Raw genomic sequence first — 17,203 nt, forward strand, 5'->3', positions numbered from 1 at the left:
TCCCAAAGAATTGGTAAATTCAAAAACAAATCATAGCTATATTAGGTAATTTCAATAAAGAAAATAATAACAATGAAGAACAGATTCAAACTTTTGGGATGCAACTGAAGTATTCCTTGGGGAAAATGTGTATCTCTAAAAATTTTATTCAACAAAACAAAAAAAATGGCCAAAGCAACTAATAATCTGGGAAAAGTTTCATATGAAAAAAATCCCAACTAAACACAAAAACAGAAATTCTAAAAATCAAATTAGAGAAAGAACTGAAAACAAAAAACTACTGAGTAAATAATATTAGAGCTGATTTTCTATTGACCAACCATGGCCAAATTAGGCAAAGAAAAATATAAAAGAGGAAAACCACATTGCTGATATCTAAAAAGTTAAAAATTCACAACAAATAAAAAAAAAATAAAGGCAATATTATAAATTATTTTGTCCAATTAGATGCCAACAAATATGATAACTTAAATGAAATTTATAAAAAATACACAAAATATACCTTAACAGATCACTCAATAATGCAAGCTCAGAAGAAAAAAGAAACTAAACAAGTTATAAAAGACTTCTCAAAGGATAAAACCCCAGGAGCAAATATATTTACAAGTAAATTCTCCCAAATATTCAAAGAGCCCCATTTTTACATAAATACCAGAAAAAAAAAAGAGGAAAAAAAGAAACACAATTTCTCCAACTTCTCCCAAGCTTCAATGAGACAAATGGTTCTGAAACCTAAACCAAGGGCAGGATTAAGCAGTGAAATAAAATTACAGAACAATCTACAGTTTGAATAAAATATTAGCAAAGAAGCTACAACATATTAGAAAGTATAAATATTAAAACCAGTTTGGATTTACTGCAGAAATGTAAGATCTGCTCAATATTAATAAAACCATAAATATAAAAGATCATATTAACAACAAAAACAATAAAAATCACACAACTATTTCAACAGATGCAAAAGACTTTTGACAAAAACATAACACCCTTTTATGTTAAAAACAGGAAAAAGAATTCCAGCCAACATGGCTGCCTGAACTGGAGGTAGAGTGTCCAATTTCCACACATAAAACTCTAGTAAAAATCTGAAGCTCACTCACACTGAATAATGATCAAGAAGTCTAAGAAGCAACACCAATAAGTGAATTCTTATTCCCCAAAACTGCACAAGATCATCCTGTGGGCAACTAGAAAGGAGACCAACAGTAAAGCCAAAACCAGCACAAGCAAACAAGCAGAAGAGATGAGGTTCTAAACCATGGTGGTAGCTGTAATTAGTGAGAAGATGGAGAAAAGAAATGCTTTTGAGGAAGACATAGCAGGAATGTCTTGGAATAGACCAGTATCTCACATCACGTACCAAGATAAGGTCAAAATGGTATATGATTTCGACATAAAAAGAAACATAAGAAGTAAATTAGGGGAAAGGAGAATGGAAAAATTTACCTGTCAGATCTATGGATAAGAGAAGAGTTTATGAACAAACAAGAGAAAGAAAGGATCAAGGAAAGTAAAATGAATAATTTTGATTACATGAAATTAAAAAGGTTTTGCGCAAACAAAACTAACGCAGCCAAAATTACAGGAAACTGGAGGGAAATTTTATAGCAAATTTCTCTTATAAAGGCCTCTTTTCTCAAATATATAGGAAACGAAGACAAATTTATAAAAACATGCACCATTTAATTTATAAGTGGTCAAAGGATATGAACTGGTAGTTTTCAGAAGAATAAAACAGCTCTATAAGTACTCATGAAAAAAATGGTCTAAATCACTTTAGATTACAGAAATGCAAATTAAAACATCTCTGAAGTACCACCTTACACCTATAAGATTGGCTAACATTACAGAAAAGGGCAAATGCTGGAGAAGATTTGGAAAATTTGAGACATTATTGCATTGTTAGTGGAGTTGTGAACTGTTCAACTATTCTGGAGAACAATTTAAAACTATGCATCAAGGGCTATAAAAACATGCATACTATTTGAACCAGCCACAACCACTTACAAGTTCTCTATCTCAAAGAGATCTAAGAAAAAACAAAAAGACCCACATGCACAAAAGTATTTACAGCAGCTCTTTATGTGATAGCAAAAAAATGGAAACTGAGAATATGCCCATCAATTGGGGAATGGCTAAACAAGCTATGATGAGTGATGTGATGGAATAATACTATTGTGGTGTAAGAAATGAATAGTTTCAGAAAAACCTGGAAAGACTTATATGAACTGATATAAAGATAAGTGAGCAAAATGTGCTGAACATTATACACAGTAACAACATTATAATGATGATCAATGGAAGCTAGGCACAACAAGGACAGTTAGGTGGAGTTAAGAAAACTTATTTTCCTGAGTTCAAATTTGGCCTCAGACATTTATGAGCTGTGTGACCCTGCAAAAATTCACTTAACCTTATTTAACTCAGTTTCCTCATCTGTAAAATGAGCTGTAGAGAAGGAAATGGCAAACTTACTCCAGTATCTTTGCCAAGAAAACCCCAAATAGGGTCACAAAGAGTTGTACAGGTATGACAAAGAGGTTACTTATAAAAATAAAGGCAACATATGCCAAATGTGTGCAGATATTTTTTTGTTGTAGTAAAGCTCTGGAAACAAAATGGATGGCCATCATGTAGGGAAGAGCTAAACAAAGTGTGGTAATATGAACGTAATCAAACATTACTGTGCTGTAAGAAATGAATACGATCAACACAAGAGAGGCACAGAAAGGCTTTTATAAATTGATACACAGTGAATTAAGCAGAGCCAAGAAAGCATACACAATGTAAGAGGAAGAACTATCACAAAACAATAAAAAAAGGATCCTGCCAAATTAAAGAATAAGCATAATCTTTCCTCTGCCCCCAAAAAGAGATATCAAAATATACTAACATTCATTCCTTTGAAGAGTCTACTAATATGGAGTACTGCCTATACTGTCCATTTGTTTTTCAATATATTGATGAGTTTTGCTAATTTTTCTTCTTCCTCTTTTTCTTTAATTCTTCTTTAAAATATATATAGGATAGTTTTCTGGGAAAGGCAGGGGAGGCAGACAGGGGAAAATTTAGGCCATATAAAAACAAGATTTTAATAAAATTGAGAATTTTGATCAAATGTCTAATGGATTCAATAGGTCTGTAATTTGGAGACAGGTTATTAAAAAAGTGGAGTGTCTATGACCAGGAGGGGTTATTTGGAAAAGGTTCAAATAAAACTTTTTTTCAAAGTATTAACTAGCTTGGTGATAGGTCTAAAAGGCAATTATCTCTCTGACTCCTAGAACTCCTGACTCTTAAAACCAAACTTTAGATAAGATCTGACCAAGATTAAAACAATCTCCTCAGACATGGACATTGTGCCACTCTGCCCCACTTAAAGCTTATGATCAAATCAGCTTTTTTGGCTACCATATCACATTGTTGACATATACTAAGGCTAGAACTCCACTACAAACCCTGATATATTTCTTTCAGATAAACTGTCCAGTGTTCCCTTTTGCTTTTACATAGAATTATTCCCTTTAATTATTTACACTTAATTATACCCTCTTAATTTTACTTTTAAAAACCCAAGACAGTTTCCATTTGTAACAAGACCCTATTAATATTGAAAATATAATTGTGATATCTATGCTGACCCACAAAGAAAAGAATGTTTTCAGTGCCTTGAAAACAAGACTATGCAGTACTTTCTAATAAATAATTATTCAAAACAAAGAACAGATTCTATTAATAACTTATTGGGGAAAATGTATATTTTTGTGTAGTCAGCTATGATTATTCTATAATTATTAGTGTTTTATAATAAGGTAGAAACATTCTGGAGACATGAAAATTGTCAAATATCCTAAACTTTCACACTTCCATCAGTTTAATGAGTCTGAAATGGTTGATGTCCAGAAAGTGTTCACATTCTGATTCAGGACTGATCATGTTAAATAGGAAACAGAAGGAGGAGTGTGACAAACAGTATTCAGTACCCTACATTCCTGCACTCTGCAAGTGTGATGAACAACACTGATTAGCTAACGTACACTGAAATGACAATAGCTCCTTTATAGCAACACTCTGGCTGCTTCCTTCTTCACTTAATAATGTAGTTATTTTCAATATTGTCTTCGTGCATAAACTTCACCGCCACTACTCTAAAACGAACTGATAATTCTGGTAAATTAAATTTTATTCTTTATTCTAAATTATTTATTTTGCCAAGCTGTGGTAGCAAAAGAGTCACCAAAAAAATTGCTCTCACTATAATATATTTACTGCAAAATCTTATGAGAGAATTTTAGGCATCACAGAAGGAATCATGAATATTATGTAGTTCAATGCTTTTATTTTACAAAAGAGGAATTAAGGACCCCCAGAGAGATGAAGTGACTCACCCAAGGTCACACAGCTCCTAAGAAGCAGAGCTGAGACTACAACTGATGTCTTTCAAAATGCCAGCTCCTTGAGGAAAGAAAAATTTTTTCATCTCATTACCAACACCTATCGTAATTCATATACAGGAGGTGCTTTAATAAATTCTAGACAAATTCAATTAAAACTTTGGAGATGAAATTTGCTTTGGTAAGAAACCAAAAGAAGAGTTAAATTATTTTATCGTTGATAGAAGGTACTCACCCTTTCCTAGACAACAAAACTCCCTAAACAGGTACTATCAAATGCCGCCATAGTATCTGGCTCATAGGAAACACGCAGTATCTACTGAATCAGCACAATGCCTCTAATTTTCTATAGGTCACATTTTGAAACATCCAAGATGCTTTTTCAATTTATCCAAAACTTTGGTTTACATTTTTAAAAAGTGACCTCTCCTTGTTTAAGAAAAAGTTTCTAGCAGGTAGGTTAGTATGGAGAATAAAGTCAGGAGACCCCAGTGAGTTTACTGATAAAGAGAAAGCATACTCTCATTAGCTAGGACAAGCAGAATTCATGGAAATAGATACTCCTGATCTACTACCGAGTCTCTCAAACCTTGATATACAATACCTGGTTTATATCAAAAGTTTGTCCATTATTGTGTGACTTGCTTCCTTAAAATTAAGGAGAGACAGTGAAAAGAAGCATGAAAAGATCTACATGAACTAATGCAAAGTAAAGTTAAGGAGAGTCAAGAGAACAATACACATAATAAAAACAATGGAAATGGAAAAAATAACCACCTACAATAAAATAAAAAGTAAATATAGCAAAATTACAGAGGGCAGTATAGCTTGGAAGAAGAGATGGGACATGTGGGAGATCCACAGACACTGCACATTATTAGACCTGTGTTTGGATTTTTTCAACATGAGTTGAACTCATTTCCCCCTCTTTTTTTCTTTAAAAACACTATGGCTCTCTGAGAAGGGGAAGAGAAAGGACAATGGGAAAAACTATGACAATGTAAAAAAAAAAAGGAATCAATAAAAATTTCTTTAAAAAAAAGGGATGCCTATCATAAAGAAAAATTGGCATAGAGAAAGGCAGGAAGAGTTCTACTTTAAAATTGGATAAGAACAAGGGATAGCATGAACTAAAGCGAAGAGCATGGATGGGAGGAAGTATGTGTTGAGAACAAAAAACGTGTTTGTACTCAGAAGCAAAGATTTAAGAGTTCCACTAACAACTGAATATACATTCTTAAAAAGAATATTATTGTCATTATTTCTAACTGACTTTTGTTTAGTCATACTTTCAACAGGAGATGTATCAATGATCTCTCTAAATGCTACTGCTCCCAACCACCACCAAATACTATATACCTTTACTTTGTATATGGTTTGTTTCTATGTTTATATTATTTCTCCCAACAGAATATAAGTTCTTTGAGGCCAGGATTTTTTGTCTTTGTATCTTCAAGGGCTACCATAATACCTGGTATATAGTAAACACCAAATAAAGTCTTGCTGATTGAATGAATAAAAGTACAACTGTACATCTATAAACTGTTCTACTACTTCCTGTATATAAAAAGATCACTTATAACAGTGCTCATACAACAAAAATCTTCTGATAAAGATCCAACCTTTTACAATAGAATAGAATAGAATACCAAATCAACAGGGATTCCTGTGATATAATGGAAAAAGCGCAGTATGATTAAAGGTCAGAAAACACCGGAGTTCCATTTCTAGCTCTTCTACTTATTTATCAGAGTGGTCATGTAACTTTTCCCTTTCTATAAAATCAGACCAATACATCCATGATCTAGCTTGCAGAGCTGGTATTAAGGGTCAAAGGAATATAATTTATTTAGAAGCATTCTATAAATCATAAGGTGGGACTCAAATTTATAAAGTATTACTTTGTGAATATTCATCCATCATACAGTAAAGCTAAATAAAAGGGTTGTTTTATGATAAATTCTATTCCCTGTTGTCCACTTATAATTAAAGTTATATGTCATACAAAGGTAGAAGATATAAGAAAAAGGGTTAAACATTAATTTTAAAAGCCTGAATCCAGGATAGGTTAGCCATAGGCTCATTAGTACTAAGTGTTGATTTCAGGAAGCTAAACCACTTCACATTTTTTCTTAAATATATTTTAAAATGTGTGTTCTTCTTGTTCAGTTGTTTTCAGTCATGTTTGACTCTTCATGACCCCATTTGGGGAGTTCATGGCAGAACTGGAGTGGTTTGCATTTCCTTGTTCAGTTCATTTTACATATGAGGAAAGTGAGACAGACAGGATTAAGTGACTTGCCCAGGGTCATATAGCTAGTAAGTGTCTGAGGCTGGATTTGAACTCAGGAAGATGCATTCAAAACTTCTCTTAAACCTTTCAAAAAGTCTTTCCAAATGTCTCTTAAACCTTTCAAAAAGCAAAAGTATGACAATTTCCTTTAATTTGGAAACACATTATTGGAAATATTAAAATTCAATTTTTATTTTTATATAAAATCGTCAGAAATAAAACTGTTAAGTGGGAAAAAATATTTACAAATTTCTTTAAGACAAAACTGATATTCAGGATATGTAGGGAACGACTCAAATATATAACAAGAGCTATTCCCCAATACATAAAAAGATATGAACAAGCAGCTCTCAAAGTTTAATTATTAACAACTACATGAAAAAATGTTTCAGATTTCTAATAGGAGAACTGCAAATTAGAATAGCTGAGGTTCTACCTATATCCATTAGATTCGGAAGAATGACAAAAAAGGAAAATAATTGTTGAAGGGCTAAAGGATTAAAAACAGAATAATGCACTGTTGTGGCAGTGAATCAGTAAAAACATTCTGCAAGGCAATTTGGAATTCTACCTGAAAAGTTACTCCATTGTGCACACTGTATATAACCCAAAGAAATTCAATACAGAAGGAAAAGACTTTTGTATACAACAATTAATCATAGCAGCACTTTTTTTGGGTAAACCTCTAGAAACTAAATGGGTTGTCATGATAAACTGCAGAATGGCTGAACAAATTATGGTATATAAACTTAAGGGCATATTATTGCAAAAAATGATTAAAGGAATGGAATCAGAAAAACCTGATAGGATTTGTATGAACTGATGCAGTGTGAAGTGAATAGAACCAGAACAAGTTATACAATGACTGTAACACAGATAGGACAACATGAAAGATTCAAGAACTACGGTCAATGCAATGAGCCAAAATGAGGACAAATCACAAATGGAGGCGGAATGAAACACACATTTTCAGAAAAGGTCAATGTGTGGATTTGCTTTTTGAGCAGGGTTGGGAGGTGCAGGGGACTTATAGGAGGTATGAGTGACACAAGAAAAGACTATCACTGAGATAGTGAAGTGACCAAAAGCAAGTTAGAAAAGTTCGCACAACAACTACAATAATGTCCAGTAAAACAATTTTGAAAATATTAAGAAATATTTAAAGCAGTGATCAATCATGCATGACTTCAAAAGACTAAAGCCAAGTCTGTCTGGAAGCAAGACCACCTAACTCCCACACATCTACTTCAGCTGTGTCCAGAAGCAGAAAGAAAGGCCTCCCTGAGAAAACCCCAGGGGGTTTGGAAAGCCTCAGATAAAGGCTGGGATTTTCAATGCCCTTAAAACCCTAGGGAGTGGCATCAACTAGTACAGGGCACAGCACTCAGGGACACGCTGAAGGGAGAGCAGAAATAGTGTTTTAGTATTAACATACTTGCTGTTCCTCAAACAGGGTACTCTATTCTCCTGAATCCAGCCATTTTCAATGGCTGTTTCCCATACATTTTCTCCTTCTTGGGGGGGGGGGGGGGGGGGGCGTGTAGAGGTACCCTGACTTCCTTCAAGTTCCACCTAAAATCTCACCTTCTACAAGAAACCTTTCCTCTCTCCTTTAATGCTAGTGCCATCCCCTTGTTAATTATTTTCAATTTGTCCTACATCAATCTTGTTTCCAGCTATCTCCTCTATTGGAATGTGAGCTCTTTGGGAGCAGGGACTGTTTTTTGGCTTTCTTTGTATCCCCAGTGCTTAGCCTGGCATACAGTAGTTACTTAATAAAGTGACTTAACTTGACCCAGGACAGATCAATCCCTGGGGAACGCTCATGCAAAGGTAGTGAGGAAAAAATTATCAACACAAAGGCAACTGAAGAATGGCCAAGCAAATAGGAGAAAAATAGGGGCCATTTGCCAGTGAACAATATTATCCTTTTCTCAAAATCCCTTGATAAAATCTTCTATTCTTTCTTCCTTTACTCCATTTTGACAAAGAAGTAATCTTTCTCCTAACCAAAGCCCACAGATCCCATTCCCTCCTATATTCTCAGGCAGATTGCAATATCAGTCATCCTCTTCTTACTTTATCTACTGCCTAAAAACACACCTCCATCCTAAAAAATTCACTACAATCCCTTCAAGTTCTCATCCTACATCTTTCCTCTCTTTCTCAGCCAAACTTCTCAACTCTGTAATCTCTGGCTCCTTACCTTATTCAACTTGAAACTGCTTTCTACAAAGTCACTAGCAATCCATTTGTCAAGTCTGATGGTCCTCATTTCTTGACCTCTCTTTATTAGTCACTGCTAACTATGTTCTCTGGGTTTTTGTGACATTGCTCTCTTTGTAGATAGGATCACTCTAACAGTTTCCTTGGCTGGATCATTATACAATCTTACCTGTCTGTCCTATTTTACCTTCAAACACCTCACCTATATGCCCCCTTCTCTGCTCTAACAGTGTTATCACCCTGGTTTAAGACCTCTTAACTTTACACTTGGACTATTGCAATAGCTGGCTTGTTGGATTCTTCTTTCTTAAATTTCTCCCCATTTCAGTCCAGCTGTCAAACTGATTTTTCCTAAAGCCCATGTCTGACTGTCACCCACCAATTTAATCAACTGTAGTGCCCCCCCCCATTACCTCCAGGATCAAATATAAAATCCTCTGGTTAGATTTCAAAGCCCTTCATAACTTGACCCCTTTGAATCACCTTTCCAGTCATCTTATAACTTATTCCCTTCCACATATTCTATAATCCAGTGACACTGTTCTCTGTGCTATTCCTCATACCTAACATGCCACCTCCTTACTCTAAATTTTCAATGGCTATTCACCCTTCCTCCTGCCCCTGCCTAGAATACTCTCCCTCTTTATCTCTGCTTCCTGGTTTACTTGAATTCTTTGAAGTCTCAGCTAAAATCTCATTTTCTATAAGAAAGCTTTCCCAATCTCCCTTAACGTTAGTGCATTTCCTCTGCTGATTATCTCCAATTTATTCTCTATAGATATTATTTGTACACAGTTGTTTGCATGCTGTGAGCTCAACCCATTACACCATGAGCTCCCTGTGATTAAGGACTGTCTTTTGCCCTTCTTTATGTTCCCCAGTGCCTAGCATATAGGATGCCCTTAATAAATTCTTATTGATTGCCTGATCCCAACTATGGATGTACCTGAAGGCTCTGTACACCTCCTCTTCTCTTCTCTCTTGGTGATACCATCACCTTTAATTATAATCTCTATGCAGAAAATGTCCCAATCTATATATATAGCTCTAGTCTTGCTCTTGAAGTACATTCCCTCATTTCCAACTGCCATTTGAACATTTTGAACTTAATTTCCCTTAGGTATCTAGAACTTCAAATGTCTAAAAAAGAATTTGTCATCTTTCTCTCCAAACCTACCTCTCTTAAAAATTTTCCTGCTTCTGTCAAGAGCAACAGAGTATTTATTTATTTATTTAGCAATACAGAAGTTCAGAAGTGAGAAGGGTTTGGGGGAAAAGATGAGTTCAGTTTCGGACATGATGAGTTTATGTCTATAGTTGTAGTCAGTTTGAGATATCCACTAGGCAGCTGGAGATGGAAGAGTGGAGGTCAGGAAAAGAGTTAGAGATGGATAAGTAGATCTGAGAATCATCAGCATACAGATAATTGAAACGAGTGAAACTGAAGAGATCACCAAGTGAAACAGTATAAAGGGAGAAGAGGATCTAGAATAAAATCCAGGGAACATTCTCTAGTCATTTCATCATGCTGCCTCTTGTTCATATACCTTTAACATTCAAGTTAACATATATTTAAAAAATAAGCTGTACATAACAGATTCAGTTTCATATGCAGTTCTCTTTTTTCTGTTCCTTTTTTATATTAAAAATGTTCATATTCATTGAAGTTTGCTAAAATTCTTAATTAAAAAAATACTTCTAGGTGGTAAAGCTCGGTGACTGAAATCAATCAGCAAGCACTTATTAAGTGCAAACTATACAGTATGTGACACACATTGTACTAAGCAATAGAGATAAAAGTTAAAGTCTCTATGGTCAAAGAGTTTAAATTCTAACAGGAAAACATGTTCTTATATAATCATGCTTTTTACATCATTAAAGTCATTATATAAATTGTTCTCCTGGTTCTGTTTATATGTACTTATGAGTACATAGAGAATATATACAAAATGAATATGAGGTAGCCCTATCCTGGGCCCTCTTCTCTCTCAATATTCACCATCAGTATAACCTCATCAATTTTTATCCTCTCAATGTAGATGACTTACTGATCTACATATCCATGCCCAATCTTCCCAGGAGCTTCAATCCCTCTTCACCAACAACTTACTGGACAATTCAAACTAGACGTACGAGAGAGATCTCAAACTCAATATGTCCAAAACAGAACTTATTATCTTTTCCCCTAAACCTACTGTCTTCTAAACTTCCTTATTTCTGTGAAAGGCATTACCATTCTTTCAAATCTCTCATGTCTGTATCCACCCCAAAAATGGGATCTGAATTCAAGTCCTATTGATTCCGGAGCCAGTGTTCTTTTCACTATACAAGTGAGGGGACAAGAAGTCCAGAAGTGGTAAGAACCAGAGGTCAAGGGAATTGAGAGAAATATGAGAGATGCTTTGGATGCAGAATGGACAACTGGTAGGATATCGGGGAGTGTGGGGGGAAATAACCTTACTCTCCTCCACACTCTATGCTCCAGCCAAACTAGTCTACTGTTTCCTAGGCCAGTCCCTCAACTTGGTTACCTTTTGATCTCCTCCTATCTCTAAGTTTCTCTTAAAGCTACAAACTCTCCCTAAATCATGTTTATTTCCTCCAGCCTCAAAAAGACTTTTTTGTCCCTATCATCCCCCTTAAACTATTGTCCTGCCTCTTCTCCATTTCACAAACTATTTAAGAAGCTATTGACTTTATTTACTTTCCACCTGCAACCTCTCTTAATCAGACTTCTGACCTGATCATTCAAATAAAACTGCTCTTTACAAACCAGTAATTGCCGAATTCAATGGCCTAACATTTTTTTCTCCGTATTCTGTTTCCAATTATACTCATACATGTACCAGTAGCTCAGCTCCTCATCATCCCCAAGCTCAACCATTCCAATAGCAACTTGACTGGTTTCCCTACATTGTCTCCTGCCTCTTTAATCCATCATCCATATGGAGTTGCCAGTAAAATTCCTAAAGCACATGTCTCATCATATCACTCTCTCTGCTCAGAAAGTTTCAGTGGTTCCCTTACTACTTTTAGAATAAAATACAAACTCCTCTGCTAAGCATTTAAAGACTTCATAATCTTGCTCCAGTCTACCATTCCAGTACTGTTATATATTACACTCTTTCACAGTCTGTTCCAGTCAAACTAACTTACCTACCTCATATACAACATTCTATCTCCTATCTGCCATGTCTAGAATGCACTCTCTCCACACTTCAGCTCCACCTGTTAGGATCTCTAGCTCACAATGTACTTATACACTGTTGGTGGAGCTGTGAATTGGCCCAACCATTATGGAAAGTAATTACCAATTAAATTTTTTAAAAGATCACTACAATGACCATATGCTCTGACCCAGGGATCCCACTGCTAAACATATATCCAAAGCCCAAAGACAGAAAAGTCTCTCATATAAAAATAAGCAGTTGGATTTTTAATTCTTGGTTCCCAAAGACTATGTCACTTTTTGTTGTAGAGAAGTGCTGGAAACAAAGCATGTGACTATCAATCAAGAAACAGCTAAACAAACTGAGATATAAAGAGGTAATACAATACAACTGGGTCAAAAAAAATCAATGTATACTAAGAATTCAGAGAAGCATGGAAAGACATAAACCGATGCAGAAGCAGAACCAGGAAAATTATGTAAGACTATAACAATGTAAGTAGAAAGAATAATAAAACAAAATCAAACACTATTTAATGATAATAACCAAGGTTTGTCTTGGAAAAGAGACTATGAAAATATGACTTCCTTTCCTGGGGATGAGGAGGGACATGAGGTGTGAAATGTTATGTATACAGTCACATACAGTCAATATATCAGTTAATTTTGCTAAACTACTTTGTTGTCTTTCTTTTTAAATCCCTTAGGATGGCTCAAGAACTAGGAGATTAATTCATATAAAAAGTACAACTCTATAAAGAAAAACAACTGAAAGACCTGCATTCAACAAAATGACCAATTACTACTCCCAAAGAAAGATGACAAATCATTTTTGGTAGAGAGGCAATGGATTGGAGAGAAGTTCATTTTTAGACACAGCCAATGTGTATATTTGTTTTGAATGATAATACTTATGTTAAAATGAGACGGTTTTTATTTTTGGGGGGAGGGAAGGAATTTGTGGGGGAGTAAGAGAAGGGGAAGAGTCTTTTGAATCATTAAAAAAATAAACAGAAGTTTATTTAAGTGGCACCAACATGCAAGAAGAATGGGGATTACAATGTTAAATGTGAATTACTCTCCCCCCAAAAAACTGTACATAGTATGAAAAAACAGAATATAGCACACAAAAGTTCAATTTCATATATAATCTTCTTTTTTGTTCTAGTATGCTAACACATTAGCAATGCTCATCTTTACTTATGTTTACTAACTTCCTAATAAAAATAAAAATATAATTTAAAAGAAATGTCACTCAAGAGAGAAGGGTCATATTCTGAAATTTATGAGCCATATAAAAAAAGGCATTAATAAAAAAGGAAAAGGGGGGAAAATAATCCCTACCTCCTATCAATTCTTAGCTCAAGTACCTACTTCCAGCTGAGGCTTCCAACTTTTAGTGTCCCTTCAAATTACTTTCTTTTTTTTGTTTATATATATTGTATATTTACTTATACCTGTAATGTTGTTTCCCTGATACAATGTAAATTCCTTGCAGTAGGAAATGACTTCTTATTTTTTGTCTCTGTTATCTCTGAAGCCTAACACAGTGCCTGGAACACAATAAATAGGTATTTAATACATTTTCTAACTATAGTATAAAACCCTAAGAAATTCATTTTAAAGTAATTTATGAGTGAAAAATTTCTAAAATCTAAACAAAAAGCCAAGCACTGTGGAAAAAAGGCTGGACTTCAACTGGATTTGAATTTTAGTTCCAATGTTTACTGTGTGACCATACAAACAAGTCACACAGTTCTCCAAGAAGACAGCTGCACTATCCGCTTCACAGGATGTTGTGAAGAAAATGTTCTGTTATGTATTTGTTTGCTAAATGTAAGTGATTGTTAATTTTGTTATTATTATAAAACTTCTTCCACAAAATCTTATTCCAATGAGTTCTCAAAAGCTATGGCTGTTTTTACTTCGGAAAGGTTTCAGATATGCTCCAGGGAACAGATGATGAATGCTGTCTATTACGTGCCTACTTAAATACAGAGCAATCATTTCCAGTAAACTGGCTATTTGGTGAATCCTTTGGCCATAACAACTACTATCATGAATCCCATCCGAATGATGCAAGGGAAGAGTGTTAAGAGGAAAATAAAAACCTCTTTCTCCAAGTAAACATAAAATGTCACTACTAGTAAATCAGGGCTCAGGGAGCATCTCTCAAGACTTCACTCTGTCCAGGTATTACCTAGAACTTGGGGTCCTGTGGGTTAGTTTTAAAAATATTTTTATGACTATTTCAACGTAACTGCTTTCAAAGCACTGGGCTTGAAGTCAGGAAGACCTGGCTTTCAATTTGGCCTCAGACACCTGCGGGTTGCGTGATTCTAACAGGACCTCCCTCCCAGGGTGGTGCTGAGGATCCAAAGAGATACCTTGTAGCAAGTGCTTTGCAAACAAAAGAGATACCTTGTAGCAAGTGTTCTGCAAACGTTACAGGGCCCTGGTGATGCTCTTTTACTGTACGCCACGGAACGGCCAAAGGGGTAAATGCCATAAAAAATCCCAGACCTAGAACCTTCGAATCCATTAGCCGCCAGTGTGCTGGCAGGGCCCGGGGATACAAAAAGTGAGGCAAGTCCCTTGCTCTCCGAGTTTACCTTCAGCCACAATTCCAATTTATCCATCGTCCGTAGAGCATGGCGGTTTCCCAAGGAACCCCCCGGCCCCCCACATTTCCCCAGCCCCAGGGAAAGCGCCGAATGAGCCACACAAGCACTAGCTATTACTATTCTAGGAGACCCAGGGGGCGGGGCATGCCTAGCTTGGGGACCCCTCACCCACGTTCTCCAGCAGCCCCAAGGACCGCCGCCTCTCCTCTCCTTCCCTGGCAAAGGAACATCCCCTCCATCCTTCCGGATCAGCGAGGACCGCCCCGCCCCCCCACTTCTTCTTAGTTCCAGCCCCAGGGATCCGAGAGCCCGGAGCTGCCTCGGCCCCGCCCGGGGAGATGGAGGGGGGGGGTCGGTCATGGCTGGGGAGGGAGCGCCCCGGCCCCGCACCTGTCCCGGTCCCCGGCCAGTCACCTGTCCGCCCAGCCGCTCCTCCCCGCACCGCCTCCGCAGAGCCGAGCCTCCCGCCGCGCCCCGAGCAGGCCCCGCTGCCCGCAGCTGCCGCTCGCCCCTGGAGCCGCAGCCACCCGAACCAGAAAACACCGGGTCCCAGTGGGCGACTCTCGCAGCAAAATGGCGGCTCCGTGTGCGTGAGCGACGCCGGCTCAGCTCCGGGAGACCCGGGGGCGGGGCCAGGGCGGCCGCGCGAGGCGGTCGCGAGGCTGGCCGCGAGGCTGGCGGGGGGCGGGGAGGGAGTGACCAGGGTACTTGGGAAGGGGAGGGGGGACGGGCAGAGGAAGGAGGAGGCCTAGGAGGGAGGGCGAGAGCGGGAGGGGGAAGCGGAGACCCTCCTACGCCAAAGGGCGGTGGGCCTGAGAAGAGGACGGGGTAGAAGAAGCCCAAGGAAAGGCGTGGGGAGCAGGGCTGCTGCTGAGGGTTGGGGTGGGAGGAGAAGCGCAGGGAAAGTGGGGCGTGTGGGGCTTGCCCTGAGCCACCCTGTCCTGGGCTAGACAGGGGAGAACAGTGCAGTGGTCCCAGGCTGGCCATGGAACCCCAGGGGGTCGTGGATAACCGGCAGATGTCTGTGCGCTTGGATAAGAGGAAAAAATGACCTATTTTCACTAACCTCTCAATAAAATTTAGCTTTTCCTTCCATTAGGATTTTTTTTTTAATTCTGAGAAGGGATCCATAAGCTTCATCAGACTGCCAAAGGGATCTGTTGACGCACAAAAACATCAAGAAGCCCTTATTTAAGTTTTTGACTGTTACTAAACAGGGGAATGCAATAGATATATTAAACCAAGATTTTAGAAGTGTTTCTGTAGAAAAGACGGAGAGATGTGGATCAGGTGAAAGCCTGGTTAGATGGATTCAGAAATGGTTGAATGGCCGGATTAAGAGTAGTCACCAATAGTTTGATGTCAGCTTGGAATTGTAACTGGGGGCGCATTTCATGGAAAGATGTTCCTACAGGATCTGCCATGGAGTAGACGGAATTGCCTCAGCCAACTCTAGAGGAATGTGCTGACCTCTTTTCTGCCCTGGATTTTTCCCTCACCGAAAAGGTAGAAGTGATTTGTATTACAAAAGTTCTAGGTGGAGCTACAAAGGCAGTAACTGGCCCCAAATGTTGCTTGGGTCAGTCAGATGGACCAAGATGGAAAGAGCAAGCAGCAAACTGCATTTTGTTTGATTTGGACTTTGATGATTCATTAGGTTAATAGAATTAAAATATGGAATGCCCGTTGTCTGGGAGAAGTTAAAATGGTAGGAAAAGGCCTGAATCGAATTGGTGGAGATAAAAGTTCTGATCAGATAGGAGAGCAGATATACACTTCCACAGGGTGATAACTCCCTAACTTTTCAGTAGGGGTGATGGGGTTCAGACTCTTGAAACCTCCCTGAACTCCCTTTGAATCTCCCCATCTGGCCTTTCATACTCAGATTTGTAGCCAGGTCCCCCTGAATCTTTCATATTCAAATCTGTTTCCCTTGGCAGTAACCTGGCCTTCCACTGTCTCTTACCTCTGGATTACCCCACCTACATCCCACTCAAGGACATCACTAGTTACCCCAATCTCCTCAAGACCCTCCCTAAACCTGTCCTCCCATCACCCTAGACTACTAGACCACCCCATCAGATCTCTCCTACAGTCTTTTCTGTATTTAAGGTCCATCTTGCCTCCATGAAGGTGCTCAGATTCAATCCGGCTCAGACTCTGTCTAGCTGAGATTCTCTCTGGTCAGCTTGTGAATACAAGCATTACAGATGCTTAGGCTCCTTAAGAGTCAAACCAGTAAGGCAAATGTTTAATAAACTTTATTTTTCTTTGGCTTTAAGAAGGCTTGTGTCAAATTCATTTGAGCAGGACCCAGTGTGTCGGTATTTTGGGGGTCCCCAGCACCCCTAAACCTCGTCAGGGGCTTAACTAAGGGTGTGGTATAACATCTCTCTGCTTTTGTAGTCAGCATATTCAGGCTATTTAGACCTCTGACTCTTTTTTTCTTCTTTGTGCCAGTCTGTGCATGTCTTTCTCAATTTGACTTTCATGGCAG

General features: G+C 37.8%; 1 protein-coding gene across 2 annotated transcripts in view; it reads right to left on the bottom strand.

Annotated features, from left to right (window-relative positions):
- PRPSAP2 (phosphoribosyl pyrophosphate synthetase associated protein 2) overlaps positions 1 to 15,294 on the bottom strand; it is a 65,331-nt gene extending 50,037 nt beyond the window's left edge. The window contains exon 1 of one of the 2 annotated variants that reach the window (XM_072596859.1): positions 15,121 to 15,294. The gene's annotated coding sequence lies outside the window, so the exon portion shown is untranslated. The remainder of the gene's footprint in view (positions 1 to 15,120) is intronic. The other variant, XM_072596861.1, reaches the window with a different exon arrangement.
- Positions 15,295 to 17,203: the final 1,909 nt, after the last annotated feature.

Source organism: Notamacropus eugenii, chromosome 3 (assembly GCF_028372415.1).
Source record: "Notamacropus eugenii isolate mMacEug1 chromosome 3, mMacEug1.pri_v2, whole genome shotgun sequence".
NCBI lineage: Eukaryota > Metazoa > Chordata > Mammalia > Diprotodontia > Macropodidae > Notamacropus > Notamacropus eugenii.